Here is a 15113-nt window from a genome sequence, read left to right as displayed (position 1 = left end):
GGGTGGGGGGTGGGAGGAAGAAGGGTGGGAGAGGGGAGGGGGAAACCTGGGACGAGGGAGTAGGAAAGGGAGGGAAGGAAGAAAGGGAAAGGAAAGCTCAGGGGTGGAAGTCCGGCTGCCTCTCCCGTCTCGCCACACTGTGGGTCCGGGGGCGTTGGTGGGAAATGGTTGTGGAGGGGGGGGCAGGAGGGACAGGGGGTGTGGAGGAAGCAGGAGCGGGAGCAGGAGGGGGAGCTGGGAGAGCAGGGGGAGGAGTTGGAGGAGCAGGGGAAGGAGGAGGGGGAGCAGGGAGAGCAGGGGGAGCAGGAGGAAATGGGAAGCGGTCCAGCAGGCTCTGGAGGTGGCCTCTGAGGGCTCGGCCCTGCTCCTCTAGGGCCTCCAAGCTCCTCCGGCGCAGCCTCAGGTCCTCCTGTACCCAGTGGTCCTGGAGACAGAGCTGTTGCTCCAGGAACCGGAGGTGCCACCTCTGGTACTCCTCCTGGTTCCTGGCTCTCCTGCTTGCCCGGGCACGGGCAGCTGCTGCAGGCGGGGTGGTGCGCCCTGCAGGCCCAGGTGCTGCGGCTGTGGTGAAACAAGACCAGCAGTCAATTACCCCAGGGGCCCAGGTGTGTGAAATCCAGCTCCCCTCTGCAACGCCAGGGCCCCTGCAGGATCCCCAGCTGCTGCTCCGTGGTGGGCAAGGCCCAGGCGCACGGTCCTGGGGCTCCCTCTCGCCCCAGCCCCCCGTACACATAAGGGGAGCACGATGGTACTCACAGGTGGATGCCTCCCCGGCCTCAGACGACACAGGCGAGCGGCTCTGTGGTGTTCCTCGGAGGTCCCGGGTCCTGGGCAGGCTGCCGGCAGGCTCCTGGCTCTCGGAGCCCTCCTCCTCCTCCTCCGTCTCCTGGAGCGATCCCTCTGCTCCGGGGTCTATCACGTCCCAGGGGGCAGGGATGGCATGAGCCCCCAGGAGGCGGTTCAAGGTGTGAAAGTGGGGGCACGCCTCCGGGTCAGCCCCTGGCTGGCAGGCCCGGGAGTAGGACTGCTGCAGGTCCTTTATTTTCCAGCACACCTGCTCCCGGGTGCGCTGGTGGCCCCAGGCTGGCAGCCATGTGGCCATAGACTGCCGCCTTCCTGTGGCTAGTGCGGAGATTGTGGACATTGAAGGCTTCCCCCAAACCTCGATGAGGTCCACGATCTCCGCACTAGACCACGCTTGTGCCCGCCACTTGCGGCCCCGGGTAGGGTCCTGGGAGTCACCAGGCTGGTCCCGGGAAGAGGGGGAGGGCTGGGTGTCCTCGGGTGGCTGGCTCATGGGTGTCAGGTGCAGGGTGTGCTGGCACGGGTGCTGGCAGCCTTGCAACTGGCACAAACTGTGTAGCCAGCCCGTGGCCCTTTAAGGGCTCCGGGGCCGGGAGGGGGGCGCGACAAATTTGCCTGTTGTTGGTCAGAGTGGCCACCAGGGCAAGCTGGGAAGGGCTAGCTTCCCACTAGTTCGGATTAAGGGTCTACACAGCCCTTAATTCGAACTAGCAAGTTCGATCTAGGCTTAATCCTCGTGGAATGAGGATTACCTAGTTCGAACTAAGCGTTCCGTTAGTTCGAATTAAGTTCGAACTAACGGAGCGCTAGTGTAGCGCCTATGAAAGTTAGTTCAAACTAACGTCCGTTAGTTCGAACTAATTTTGTAGTGTAGACATACCCTCACTGATTATGTGTAAGTCTTTTCCTCTTACATTCTTTAAATAGTCTAGTTAGTAAACATTGTGAATTGAGCTGCTGAGTTTAAAGGGTGCAGAATCAGGACTTTTGCTGATAGTAAAGATTGCTATAGTTGAGATTTTAATTTCTTTTAAAAAACATGATATTAAAAGACTCCTATTTTGATGTCCTCTGAATTTCTCAAAAAAAGTCTGGGTTTCAACCCAAAGTTCAACTCTGTGCTTACTCACAGCCCAAAAGTGAAAATTCTACCTTAAAGCTATTTATTGTGAGCACAGAAAAAACACATTTTTCTCCATGAAATAACACCGAATACAATTGAACTCATATTCATATGAAGAGCTGACATGCAGTGGAACTTTAGAATCTAGATTTAACTGGTATTGGTCCTGCTTTTAGCAAGGGGTTGGACTCGATGACCTCCGGAGGAATGAGGAGTAACAGTAGTTCAAATTAGGATCTCTAATTCAAACTACCTACTCCGTGCCACGTGTAGCCGTGGGCACGGAGTTTGGACTAAGGGGGATTTAAAAATGGCGGTGCCTGGGAACATGCAAATGAAGCCTGGGATATTTAAATCCTGGGCTTCATTTGCAACTCCTGTTGCCCTCATTTGCCTACCTTGCTCGAACTAACGAGCTAGTGTAGACATACCCCAATTCGATAACAAATAGAAGCTGAACTTTTCTAATCTGGCACCATTGTGACCTGACTGGTACCAAACCAGAGAATTTTCCAAACCACCAGAGGCCAATATCTCTAACAGCATAACCAACACTTCCACTGCTTACTGAGCTCTTAGAAGACATTTAGAGATAAATTAGAATTAAATAACAGTACAGAATATCGGGAGCAAGGATTGGTTGCTGTAAATAAAATGTATGGGACCATGGGAAATTTGATCACACCGGTGATAAGTAGACACCCAGCTAACTAAAATCTTGCTGGACCATGGACGTTGCAGGAGGTCTTACACCTTCCTCTGAAGTATTTGGTTCTGACCACAATTTACAGTTGATGAACCTCAGTTCTGATCCATTTTCATGATTTCCAGTGGATTTGTCTATAGTTTGTGAACCCGTGGAACTCAAGTAGCCAATTAATTCTAGTTAACTACCACAGCTGTAAGGCGACTCCAGATGCTCCACACACATTTGTGAATGACCCTAATGCAACCACAGATTCTCCATGTAAACATTTGAAAAGGCATTTTAGCTAACTACAGTTAACTGGTGCCCAAGAGTTGCAATGGTCCCCAAGCTCTAGCCAGGACATAGTGAAAGAGGGCAGTGCAGTCCCATGCTGTAACAATTGGTACTCTGAATCCAGCAGTTAGACTGTAAACCTCAGGCCAGAAAATTAAGTCAGTATGACCACATAATTGGAGAGAGGGAGGACATGAAAACTCCACACCTCAACCAATGCAGTTAACATAAGAACAGAAGAACGACCAGATTGGGTCAGGCCAAAGGTTGATCTATCCTAGTATCCTGTCTTCCAACAGTGGCCAATGCCAGATGACCCAGAGGGAGTGGAGAGAAACAGGGAATCATCACATGATCCCTCTCCTGTCATCCATTTCCAGCCTCTGACAAACAGAGGTTAGGGGCACCAGTGCTATTCATTCTGGCTAGTAAGTGTTGAGTTAAGTTAAACCAACCTAACCCACTTGTAGATCAACTGAAGGTGATTAACTAAACCAGTGGTGAAAGCCTTTCCACTGGTGTTGCAGTGTTCTCACAGGAACACTGCACAAGCAGTATTTACTCAGAAACCTTCCCTCAGGGGGAGCTCTCTGTTTCACAACCTGATTTTATTGTTCCCTCTGCACTAGCTGAACACCTCAGACTGGTTTTTGAGGGCGATGGAACAGCTGGGTTTCAGTGACTGTGCAGCCAAATGGAGCTGATGTCTGGCTTTGCACCAGAAAGCTAAGGGTTCAAACACCTTATTAGGCTAAGTCCTGCTAAAAAGTGTTTCAATTTTACTCATTCCTGGCCTTTCAGTTCCATTCTCAGAGCGATCAAGAGCCCAGGGCTGGGCTAGACTCCTCTGACAGCCAGCTCCCCACTGTTGCACAGCAAATAGTCACTGCTAAAGCCATATCTAGGCATGAGAGGAGGGGATGTTGGCTGGGCTCCATTCCTAGCCTTCGGTGGGAGGAGGGTCCAATGGTAGAATGGAGAAGGGCAGGATGCTTGGATTCCTGGGTTCTTTTCCTGGCTTGAAGAAGTGGGGAGCAGTGAGACCCAGTGTGTGAGAACAGGGGACCTGGAGCCAGGACTCCTGGGTTTCACGGGGCTGTTCATAAATTACATAATACCTTACAGGGGCAGGAGGGAGTCCTTTATGCTGCATGTTTGTTTCAGGGTTACCAAGTGTACATGGGTCTTGAAAACAACATGAAAAAAAGTGTTATGTAATTTATGGACAGCCCCTAACTCTGCCTCAGGGATTTGCAGGGCAGTGGGGTCTGGTCATTAGAGCAGGGGTCGGGAGTCAGGACTCTTAAGTGTGGGCTCTATGGGCCTGAGGTGCAAGCTCAGAGCTAAGGTCTCTGACCAGGGCAAGAGGCGCCTGTCCAGGCCCAGAGCCCTGGGGTGCAACGGGAGGGGGGCAGCCAGAGCTCACAAGAGACTCAGACAAGTCCCGAACCTGGATCCCAGAGGGGGAGGGGCGGGGCAGAACAAACAGCCTGAGGAGAAGGGCAGTGGGGCTCTGGCGCCATCTAGAGGGGAAAGGAGAGCCCAGCTGGGAGCCAGCCCGGCCCTGACCCCAGCCCTGGGGCGGCAGCTGGATGGGGGCAGAAATGTCCTGGGAGGTTCCCCAGCAAACCCACGGCCTGGCCCTGGGCAGGGGAACAGTGAATCCCCCTGCTGCGCATGGACTCCCCACTCCCACAGAGGCAGGCTAGGGGTGAGGGGAGCTGCAGTCCTGGTGAGGGGGGCAGGCAGTGATGAGGGTCTGCCTGGCCCCTGCAAAGGGGGAACAGACCCCAGGTGCAGGACAGAGTCCCTAGACATGCCCCAACTCGAGGGCTGGAAGAGAGTGAGAAGGGAGAGGCTGCTGCTCCCTGTTATTGCCAGGCTGCTGGGCTGTGCAGCATCCCTGCCTATGGGGCCTGCTCCTGGCCAGACTGCAGCCCTGACTGGCTCTGCTCTGGGCCTGGGATTAGGGTCCTGGCCGGCTCAAGCCTATGGGGACCGTGGCTTGGCAGGACTCCATGGGTCTTGAGGGGAGCTGAACTCCTGAGCATCCAGGAAAGAATCACCACTGCACGAATTCACACTTCCAGCTTTATTGCAATGGGAATAAACACGCTGATGCTCTGCTCCAGTTTCTATAAAAGTCCAAACGCAGGAGAGGAGCAGTGATGGGGAGGCTCGGAGAAACGCAGGATGAGAGCACTGAGAGGTTGGGGAGCAGGGAAGGGTCATGGAGCAGAAAGATTTTCTCTAAAAACTTGCAAAATTCTCAGGCTACTCAGTGATTAGCCCACTGGCCCCATCAATGCCGGCCATTTCAGAGTCAGTGCAGACCACAGGTACACGCTGGGTCATGTCCTTCATATGCTGGAGCATTCAGTGGACACATCACAGGCTTTCCCTATGACGGCGTATGTGGTAACCTCAGTTTCCCGCACCTGAGGATGCTTTAAAATGAAAATAAAATCCTGTTATTCATCTGCTAACTCCCAAACCCCAGAAGAGAGCGACTGACACAGCAGCAGAATAGCTCTTTGAAGGGAACTACAGGCAAAGCAGCTGGTCAGAATGTGTACGTCTAGACTACATCACTTTTTCGGAAAAGGGATGTAAATTAGACGTATTGAAATTGCTAATGAAGAGGGGGGGATTTCAATATCCCACGCTTCATTAGCATAAAATGGCCACCGCTTTTTTTTGGCATGTGGCTTTGTCGGAGAAAAGCAGCAGTCTAGAGGCTGATCTTTCGAAAAATAAAGCCTTTTTTGAAAGATCCTGTAAACCTCATTTCACGAGGGATAAGGGATCTTTCGAAAAAGTCTTTATTTTTCGAAAGATCAGCCTCTAGACTTCCACTTTTCCCTGACAAAGCTCCATGCCGAAAAAAAGTGGTGTCCATTTCTATGCTCGTGAAGTGCTGGATATTTAAATCCCCGCTTCATTAGCAATTTCGATGTGTCTAATCTGCATCTCTCTGTTGGCAGAGAGAGATGCAGTCTAGACACACCCAATATGGAGAAACAATTTTGAAAAATAATGCCCATTTGTTTGCATCTCACTGGTTCCAGATGGATCCAGTCATGTTTCTGTTTGAACAATTTGCCATTATTTGTCATCAGAATTCTTAATCAATGTGCCTCACACCATTATAGTTATTTTTATTTACTGAAAGCCTAGTTATCAGGAAACAAACAGTTTAAGTGGCCCAATCCTGCAAGCTTTTGTGGAAATTTTCCTTTTGGGAAAACCGGGTTTATTTTTCTACCAAAAAAAAATCCTGTTTTGTTCAAAAAATGTCAATGAGCTCAAACACAGTGCGGGAGCAGGCAGGGATAGAAAACTGGGCAGAAGGAGAGATAAATCTCATCCTTTTCATGGGTTGTTAGAAGCCATACTTGCAGTGGCAGAAGTTCTGGGTGGGACACAGGAATCGCTGGGTGAGACCCTGCTGGAGGGCAGACCAGACAAGCACAGCGATTCCTTCTGCACTGAAATCTCTGAGGCTGGTCCCTGTGCCCAACAGGGCAGAGAGAGTACAGCAAATGCAAATTCCCACTGGGAAGTCCCAGGTCCTGAGCCTGATATTCACAGTCAGGATTCAACTAACGTCATGACTCACCCTGGCTGCGCCAAACTCACTGATGGCAGCATCTGGGGGAGAGTTAGCAGAGAGCAGAGGGTTACGTGCTGCTCCCTGAGAGAGCCCCTCATACCTCACCTCCCATTAAGCTCCCAGCACCTCCTCATGACACCTTCCCAGCCCCAAATCCTCTCCTGTCCGTGACCAGCCAGCAGCACAGAAGGCTCGGGGTCAGAGGGAGGCTGCCCTGGCTGGGGATGACTTGCTCCTTGTCTCAACAGCACCTCTGGGCAGGGACCAGGCCATTCCTTCTTCAGCAAATGGGTCTGTGGAGGTGCTGTGATTCTTGGGTGGGCTCAGGTGCCGGCGTTTAACTCAGTACCATGCTGTGCTATGTGGGTGTCTCAGACCCTGCCACACCTCACAGTAGCCAGCTGAGCGCTGACAGAAGGGGGTGAGGAGCAGAGGATATGCAGGACCAACCTCATCTCCAAATGGGCCACAATCTCCTGCATCCCCTTCCCTGGCAGCTGGATCCACTGGGATGCCAGTGTAAATTCTAGTCCTCCTCCTACTTACATGGCCCCCAGCATTTCCCATGCGTATGGGGCTATTCTCCCAGCCCCTCAATCTGTTCAAACCAGCCTGTGGCTACATATGGGGAGCAGTGGCACAGAGAGCTAACACTGCAGTGCACCTCCCACACGCTGAATAGCCCCTCGCTCTGAGAGCCGCCCCAAGGAGTGTCAGGCAGAGCTCACAGAGTGAGCTGTTACTCACCCCGGGCAATGGCAGAATGACCTGCTGCTAAGGGACTTACCCAAGGTCATCCGGGGACCCTGTGGCAGAGCCAAGAATTAACTCCAGATCCCCCAAGCCTCAGTGACCCAAACACAAGACCAGCCGTTCTGCCAAGCCTTGTAGCTGGAACTGGAGTCATAGACCAGAGGGATGCGAGGTTCCCTGGGAAATGTCCCCCAAACTGAACCAGCCCAAAGCTCCCACCCCAACGCAGCGCACAAGGAGCTCTGCAGAACAGTACACGCAGCTGCTGCTCCAGTGTCCATGAGATGAGTGTGTGATAAACCCCGCTCAGCCTTCATTCACTGTCCTGCAGTCACTCACCTAAGACTGAACACTCTCTCCGCACTAGCCCAGCAAGGGGAAGTGCTGACCTTGCAAGCAGAAAGATGTATCTATTGCTTGAGGTAAGTGTTCAAAAATAACCCCTGCTAGTTCCCACCCTGAGATCTTGTGATGGAGTTAGACTCTACATTGTGGGCTCTGCTCACACCCCACTTCCGCAGCACAACCAGCGCAGCACTGGCTCGCGGGCCCAGCAACTCCTGACCGTGAGAAATTCCACTCCCCTCCCCCAGACCCGTCCGGTTCTTTAAACAGAGACATTTCATGGTTTTATCTAGCTGGGGCTGGGTTTGAAATGGAAACAGCAGTGAAATAAACACAGCAGCAGCCTGAGACAGCCCAAAATAAGCCAGTGCTGGGGCTAGTGGAACCACATCAGGTTTTCTCTCTGGTGTCAGCTCTAATTGTGTCATGGGAGTTGCAAGGGAGCGCTGAAATGTGCACCCCAGTTATTATTAATTAGCAGATCACAGCAGGTCGGGGTTAGTGTAAGACACGGAGGAAGTCTCTGACCTGTGCAGTACAGGAAGTCAGACTAGATAGCCACTGGTGTCCCTGCTAGCCTTAGGAGCTATGAATTACAGCACAAGGTTCCCCTGATGGTCATGAATTACAGCACAAGGGTAGTTTTAACCCTCCCGTGGCACAGGGGGCTGCCCTTGATGATACCTTGAAGTCCTTTCCATCCATCCAGCTCTCTGGTCCTTTCAGGTGTGTAGCCAGGGCCAGATTAATATGGGGGGGTGGGGCTGGAGGGGTGGGACAAAAAATCTCCAGGCCACCAAAATTGTGGATTTTTTTTTTAGTTCCCCCCAGACCAGGCCCTGATCTTCAGCCCCTGCATTCTGTCCCTGCCTGGCGGGGCAGTGGAGGGGAGGAGACACCACTCTGCACATCTCAACCTCCCTCCCTGAGCCCCCTCCTGCACTCCAGACCCCTTGGCCTCAGACTGCACCCCTTCTGCACCCCAAACACCTCAGCCCCAGACCCCACCCCAGAGCCTGCACCCACAGTCAGAGCCCTCACCCTCCTGCTTCAACCCACAGTCCCCTCCTGGCACTCTGAATTCCTCATTTTGGCCCCACCTCACAGCCAGACCCATACAATTTAATAGCCCCGGGCCCCCAGAAGAGTTAGTCCAGCGCTATGGGTAGCCCTTCCTGTTTTTCAGACCTGAGCAGGGAATTTGGGGCCTGTGGAAACACAGAAAGATCAGACACAGGCCAGAAGCCAGGCATGGGCACCAGGCATGGATGCTGTTCAGGGGGAGCATGTTGGGGTGAGTCCCAGCTCAGCTGTACAGATTTGGGGATATTAGCAGGGCTCCGTGGCTGGGTGTTTGGTGTGTCTGCTCCTTGTCACACCTTATCCTCCCTCAGCTTGGTTTTTCCAGCTGTGTTTAGTCATCAAGCCCTTAGGCCCAGACCTTCAGAGGTACTGAGGCTCAGAATTTAAACTGACAAAGTTAGGAGCCTAAACGACCTCTGAGGGTCTGGGCCTGCAGTTATAATGGCTTTGGGAAAGGGATTGTCTTTTGACTCTGTGTCTGTACAGCACCTGGCGCACCATTCCCCGGGATCAGTGGGCACCAGACCCTATCCACACACAGGCAGGAAGGGGGAAGAATAGATCCTTACAGTGGATCTGCTCCTCTGTGGGCATGTTCTCGGTGCTGCGGTTTGGGAGCTCTTCCCTGTCGAAGGCAAGTGTGAAACGTGTCAGTGCAGCAGGGTATTGCACTAGGTTTGTGGTGCACACGCTGCTGCTGGGCATTGTGTGATGCACAAGCCTCCTTGGCCAGCAGGTGCGTCTCAGCCTGCATTAGACACTGACAGCGAGAGAGGCTGGGAAATCCCAGGGGTCCCGCTTACCAGGGAACATTCCAGGGTGGCTAGAAACTCAGTTCCCTCCCTGGAATCTGCCCCTCCCTGCATCACCCCCTGGAGACACGTCCAGACTCACAACCCCAGGCTAAGGTCCCCTCCTCCCTACCTTGGATCACTCCGTTTCACTGTGACTGAAAGAAAAAGGAAGGAAATTACAGCTGGCAGTGTCCCCGCCGTCCATCCCTCCCTGCCCGGACAAGGGATGGGCTCTGCCATGTGTGACCAGGGGCTGGGCTCTGCACCATGGTTATGATGGGCATTTCAGAGTCGCCCAAGGGATTCGCAGATCTATCTGTGAACTTACTGCATCCAAATCCCTGGGCAGCTTTGGCAATTGTGGCCTCAACGTAGCTCCCCAGAATAGCCCCCTGGAGCCGAGCAGGCTTCTGGCTCTGTCCGGAAAGTCATGAGCAGCTCCCCCCTGTGTCGTGTGTCCATCCCCTGCTGGCACCCAGGACAGACTGGAGTGGTATTTGCCAATGTGCCCATGGGATTAGGGAGCTCCCACTACATGGTCAGCTCATGGCACTTCAGTTCCTACTTTCCTTAGCAGCTTCTGAAACAGCATTTCCCTAGGCATTTGGGGCAGCATTTCCGAAAGCCCCTGAGAGACCAGGCTGCTTAAGAAAGCCACTGAATGTAGCTGCATTTGTTTCATAGGCTCATTGGAAAATGGTCCCGTTGGTCTCTCCTTGACATGGCCACTGTCCATTCACCCCCTTGGGCTCATATCTCAGTTAGTTGGGGTGGGTCCTGCTTTGGGCAGGGGTCTGGACTCGGTGACTTCTGAGGTCTCTTCCAGCCCCAGGATTCTATGATTAAGTCCTTGTCACCTACCTTTCTTCAGCAAGCAGATCAGTGGCACCAGACACAGGATAGAGAGCCCTATGACTCCCCCGATGGCTGCCAGTCCCCAAAGCTCTCCTGGGAAAACCAGAACAACGTGAGCAAGCCTGTGGGAGCCAGTGTTGCCAGGTTCATGGTGCAGGTCTCTGCACCAGGGGTCGTGTTGACAGAGTCACTTCTGGGCTCTGGCTAGGACAGTCCCTGCCTGGCTGGGCCCACAGAGATCTGTCTGTGTTCCCTGCTTCTGCCCAGTCAGCTCCTGACAACAAAGCCACTGCCAGAGAGAGACAGGGAGTGACAGAGACCTGGGAGCAGCCATGCCCAGGGAGAGCGAGGGTACGTCAGAGACACGGAGCATTCAGCACAGAGCAGACACGGGGAAACCCCCACACTGGGACATGGACATACTGGACTGCACAGCAGAGTCTGTTGTTCCCAGGGCCAGCGCCCCCCTGGGACATTCTCCAGGAGGGACAGAGCAAGGAGAGAGGGGAAGGGGCTAGGAACCGTTGCCTGGGATAGGGGAGTGTGAGGATATGGGAGCAGCAATGCTGGATGAGACTCCGGGCAACACAGCCAGCTGTACAGACCCATGGCCAGCTCTGCATACTCCAAGCCTTGAGCCATGGCTCCTTTGGTGGGGCTGGTAGCTCCCCCTGACTCAGTCTAAGGCTAGTTCAGCTCTGGAAACCCCATGCTGGGTGGGGGGGAGGGGTTGAAAGACAGGTTGGACAAACCCCTGCGGGCAGTGGCAGAGCCAGTGGGCCAATGTGGCCTATGCTCTGAAGCACCAGACAATTTTGGGGCCCCCACAGGTTTACCAGCACTCTGACCCTGCCCCCCCTCTGCCCCATGGTGCTCCCACTCCCTGTACCACTCTTCTCCCTGCTCCTCTACCCTGCTCCTCCTTTTACCCCTGAGGCCTGCACCCCAGCACGACAGAAGACAAACAGAGCCTGTGTCGGGAGTGAGTGAAGATACATCCCCCCCAGCCCTACCTCCCAGCCCTCCAATCCCCTCCCTCCCCAACGGTGCATGCCTAAGCACCCTAGCCCCCCATGAGAGCCAGCCTGAGATTCTTGCCCAAGCCCCCTCCTTTCCTGCGCAAGGCTGGCCTGAACCCTGCCTCTTGCCCTCCCCCCTTCTCCCACTGCTCACCCCCCAAGCCTCATTTTGGCAAAGCAGGTTATTTGTGCTGATAGCTCCTGCCAACCCCAACCGGTGATCAGGTAGCAAGAGCAAATGAGACAAAGACCCAGTTTTTTCCAAAAAACACTGGGACAGCCAGGGCCAAAACAGGACGTGTGGTCACCCGAGGCCAGAAGTCCTCAAACCTTTCAGTTTTGTCCCCCACTTACGTTGTCTAGCCTTCTCTTCAAGCTTGCTACATAGGTCGAGGGTCACAGAGGTGCTGGCAGCTAAGTTTGGTGGCTGGGAGTGGGGCTGGAGGTGTGTCTGCGGCACAGCCATGGTGGGGCTGAGGGTAGGGTTGGAGTCAGGTTGGAGCAGACCTGGGGGCAGAGCAGAAATTGTTGGTGCATCCTCTTCACTCCCTGTGGGAGCTGACCTGTGCCCCACTCCTTCCCCAAAAGTTCCCTCATGCCCCTGGAGTTGGGACACACCACAGTTTGGGAACCACCATCCTAGATGGAGGTAAAATTCACCCAGGGATCCACTGCAGCTGTGGAGAGCCTAAGACCTCCACCTGCTCTGGTTGGGGGAACTGGGATGCCCAAGAACAGCCTCCAGCCCATGCCCTGATCTCCAGGGTGGGTCCAGGATTCCCTGAGCAACTCTTGCCTATGCCCCAGCTTCCAGCCAGGCCAAGGGGAAGACCCTTGGGGGAAAGGAAGGAGCAGGGTGCAGGACCCATCAGAGGGAATATGCGGAGCCCCAGTGTTCTTTGCACAAGGGCCCCAATAAATCTTAATCCATCCCTGCCTGCAGGCATTGCTTAGGTTGACTTGGCCCTGCCTCGGTGCAGGGGGTGCGCCAGGTGACCTCTGGAGGTTCATTCCAGACCCACCATTCTGTGACTCTGTGACTACATTCCCGGCAAAGGCTTCCCTGGTGGGTGGGGGAAGAAATGGGCTAGAGCAGCACAGGATGCATCTCCCAACCCAGCTCTCATTGCTCTTGCCACAACATGAGGGGTCTTTAGATGGGCAGTGCTCTGGAGCTGCCCTGGCTAGTGGGAAGGTCGCCTGGGCAGGAGCCCCAAAGCTGGTTAGAAAAGGGGTTTTTTGAAAGATGGAAATGAAAACAAAAACAAAAGTTTGCCAACATTTTTGGTGGGAAAATTGTAACTTTTCAGCAAACAGCAAAAACATTTTGTGTCCGTCAGCATCAGAACTCACTGAACAGCAATCAGTCAACCAGAGACTGGAATATTTTCCCTTTTCTATTTGCTGAACTGAAAAAGGAAAACTCATCATTTGGACAATTTTTTGGAAAAAAAATGCCTTATAGACCTCCTGTGCAATGCACCTCTCACACCAGCCCTGTGAGGTGATGCCAGCTGGGAGCTGCGGGAGGAGATGTGAGGAAACAAACCAATTTTGTCTTGCAGCCCTGACCACCCCTCTTTGCCCCGTGCTGCCCCAAGCTCCCTGCTGTGGGGCGGGTTGGAGGGAGCTGCTCACGGAGAAAGCAAAACCAAGATGCTCCCTTCTAGCTCGGCATGTGGGAAAGACACTAAATTAGTGCCTCATACACAGCCTAAAGCATTCAGGGGAAATCTTCCCACTGCCCCCACTGGGTTGGGAATCTGGCCATTAGTGAATGCAAATTACTTACCATTAGAAGAGGTGAGTTTTTTCTCAGAGGTGCCACTACTGCTGTGCTCAGTGGTACTGGAGGGAACATTCCTGTCTGGGCAATAAACACACACAGAGTTGGCCTCTGTCAGCTGAATCTTCAGATACAATGAATCAGCTACGGGATAACTCCCAGAACTCATTACTCCAGGAAAATTGTTATATCTATGAGCTGGTATAAAACAGCATCAGTTCATTGGTGTCAATGGGCCAGCTCCCTGTCTGGTGTAAATCGGTGTCACTGCATTAGAGTCAGTGTGTCAGAACCCCTGCTGCTGTTATTGTTATAACAATTAATAATAACATACTAGCATGGGAAGGCCAGATCCAGGTGGGGGTCCATTGTGCTGGGAGCATCACAAACACTATAAATGTCAAAACATGGTGTGGGGGATGAGACAAACAGGCCAAGGGATGGGACTGGAAATGGAGTAACAAAGCTACTAGGCTGTGCACAACCGTCCTCTCTGTGGCAGGATAACAGCTGGGATCACAGGTGCCTGGCCTTTCACAGGTTCCTATGGCAGAAGCCCCCATAATTCTAAAATAGCTGACACCAGCCAGCTCTTCCCTTCCCCTACCCCACATTGTACTGGAGTCTGACAACTCACCTGTGACATGCAAGGTGTGGGGCAGGCTGAGAAGAGAATTGGCCACTTGGTTCTGGTCAACCTTGTACTGGTACATGCACCGAAACTGGGCTGGGTGCTGCACAGAGATGTGATACTGATACACTGACTGGCCTGGTGTGACCGATTGGTTGAAGATTTGTTTGCCATCCTGGCAGAAAATAACTAGAGTAGCTACAATCTGGAGACGAAAGGAACACTTGGCCAAGACGGAGCTCCCCACCTGAGATGAACTGCTGCTCAGGGACAATTTAGGAGAAGGGAATACACCTGCAACAAGAAAAAGAGATTAGGGAACGTCTAATCCATAAAATCCTGACATGGCAGTGAGTCCCAAAGTTCAGGTCAACTCACTCAGACTTGAGGGCTCATACGAGATGACTAAAACTTGCTGTGCAGACATTCCTGCCAGAGCGTCTGCGCTGCTATTTTCACTCTCTAGCTCAAGCCTCAGTCAATGGAGCTGGGCTCAGAGACTCACTGCTTGTGTAGGAAGATTCTAGAACATGCATCTGAGAGGAGACTGAGGACTCGTTTTCAGTGCAGCATAAAGTTATGCCTCAAAGGTTGTCTCCTAACTTGAGTCCTGTCCATGCAGAAATCCCATAACTCCAGTGTGATGTTGCTCTTATCTTGAACTGGCCAGCCCAAGGGGGATAGATGGGAGCTGTGAGTGAGCACCAAGTTGTCACCATAAACATTGCAGTGTGTATGCAAGTACTCCTGATCCCTCCTGTGCTTTCCCTCTGTCCCTCTAGCATGCCAGGAAAGGACTGACACATTCTCCCACTATTAATCTCTCAGAGCTCTGATTGTTCTCACGCAAGCTCAGCTAACTCCGGAAAATCACTGAGTGCGAGTAATCCAAGTTAGCTCGGCAGAGAAGGCAGAGCCAGGCAGGGAGCTAAGGATTAATGAAGAATTTGTAAGAAATGGATTTCTCTTCATGTTGGAATAAATAAATAAGGTGCAATGCAGGAGATTTAAGACAAATCCATTCTAGGGGAGTACTCTGGCCTCATTAATACACTCGGGGTACGTCTACACTACAGAGTTAATTCGAACTAAGCTAATTCGAACTAACGCGTCTAGAACTAAAAACTAGTTCGAATTAGCGTTTTGCTAATTCGAACTAGCATGTCCACATTGAGTGGACTCTGAACAGGGTTTAAGGATGGCCGGAAGCAGTGCCGGCAGGGCATCAGAGGAGGACTTAGAGCGTGGAGATGCTGTCTCAGGCTAGCCGAGGGCTGTGCTTAAAGGGACCCGACCCCCACCCCAGACAGACAATTCTCAGGGGT

At 52.9% G+C, this 15113-nt stretch overlaps 1 long non-coding RNA gene across 1 annotated transcript; it reads right to left on the bottom strand.

The window, feature by feature from the left end:
* Positions 1-4871: 4871 nt before the first annotated feature.
* Positions 4872-10456, bottom strand: LOC112547013 (uncharacterized). Its single transcript, XR_016347218.1, has 4 exons — positions 10359-10456; positions 9628-9652; positions 6529-6560; positions 4872-5356 (listed from the first exon to the last, which is right to left on the bottom strand). It is a non-coding gene; the product is annotated as an uncharacterized LOC112547013 (long non-coding RNA).
* Positions 10457-15113: the final 4657 nt, after the last annotated feature.

This window comes from Pelodiscus sinensis, chromosome 18 (assembly GCF_052426305.1).
Source record: "Pelodiscus sinensis isolate ZL-2025 chromosome 18, ASM5242630v1, whole genome shotgun sequence".
Lineage (NCBI taxonomy): Eukaryota > Metazoa > Chordata > Testudines > Trionychidae > Pelodiscus > Pelodiscus sinensis.
Note: the sequence above shows the minus strand (reverse complement) of the source record. Positions and strands in the feature narration are given on the sequence as shown.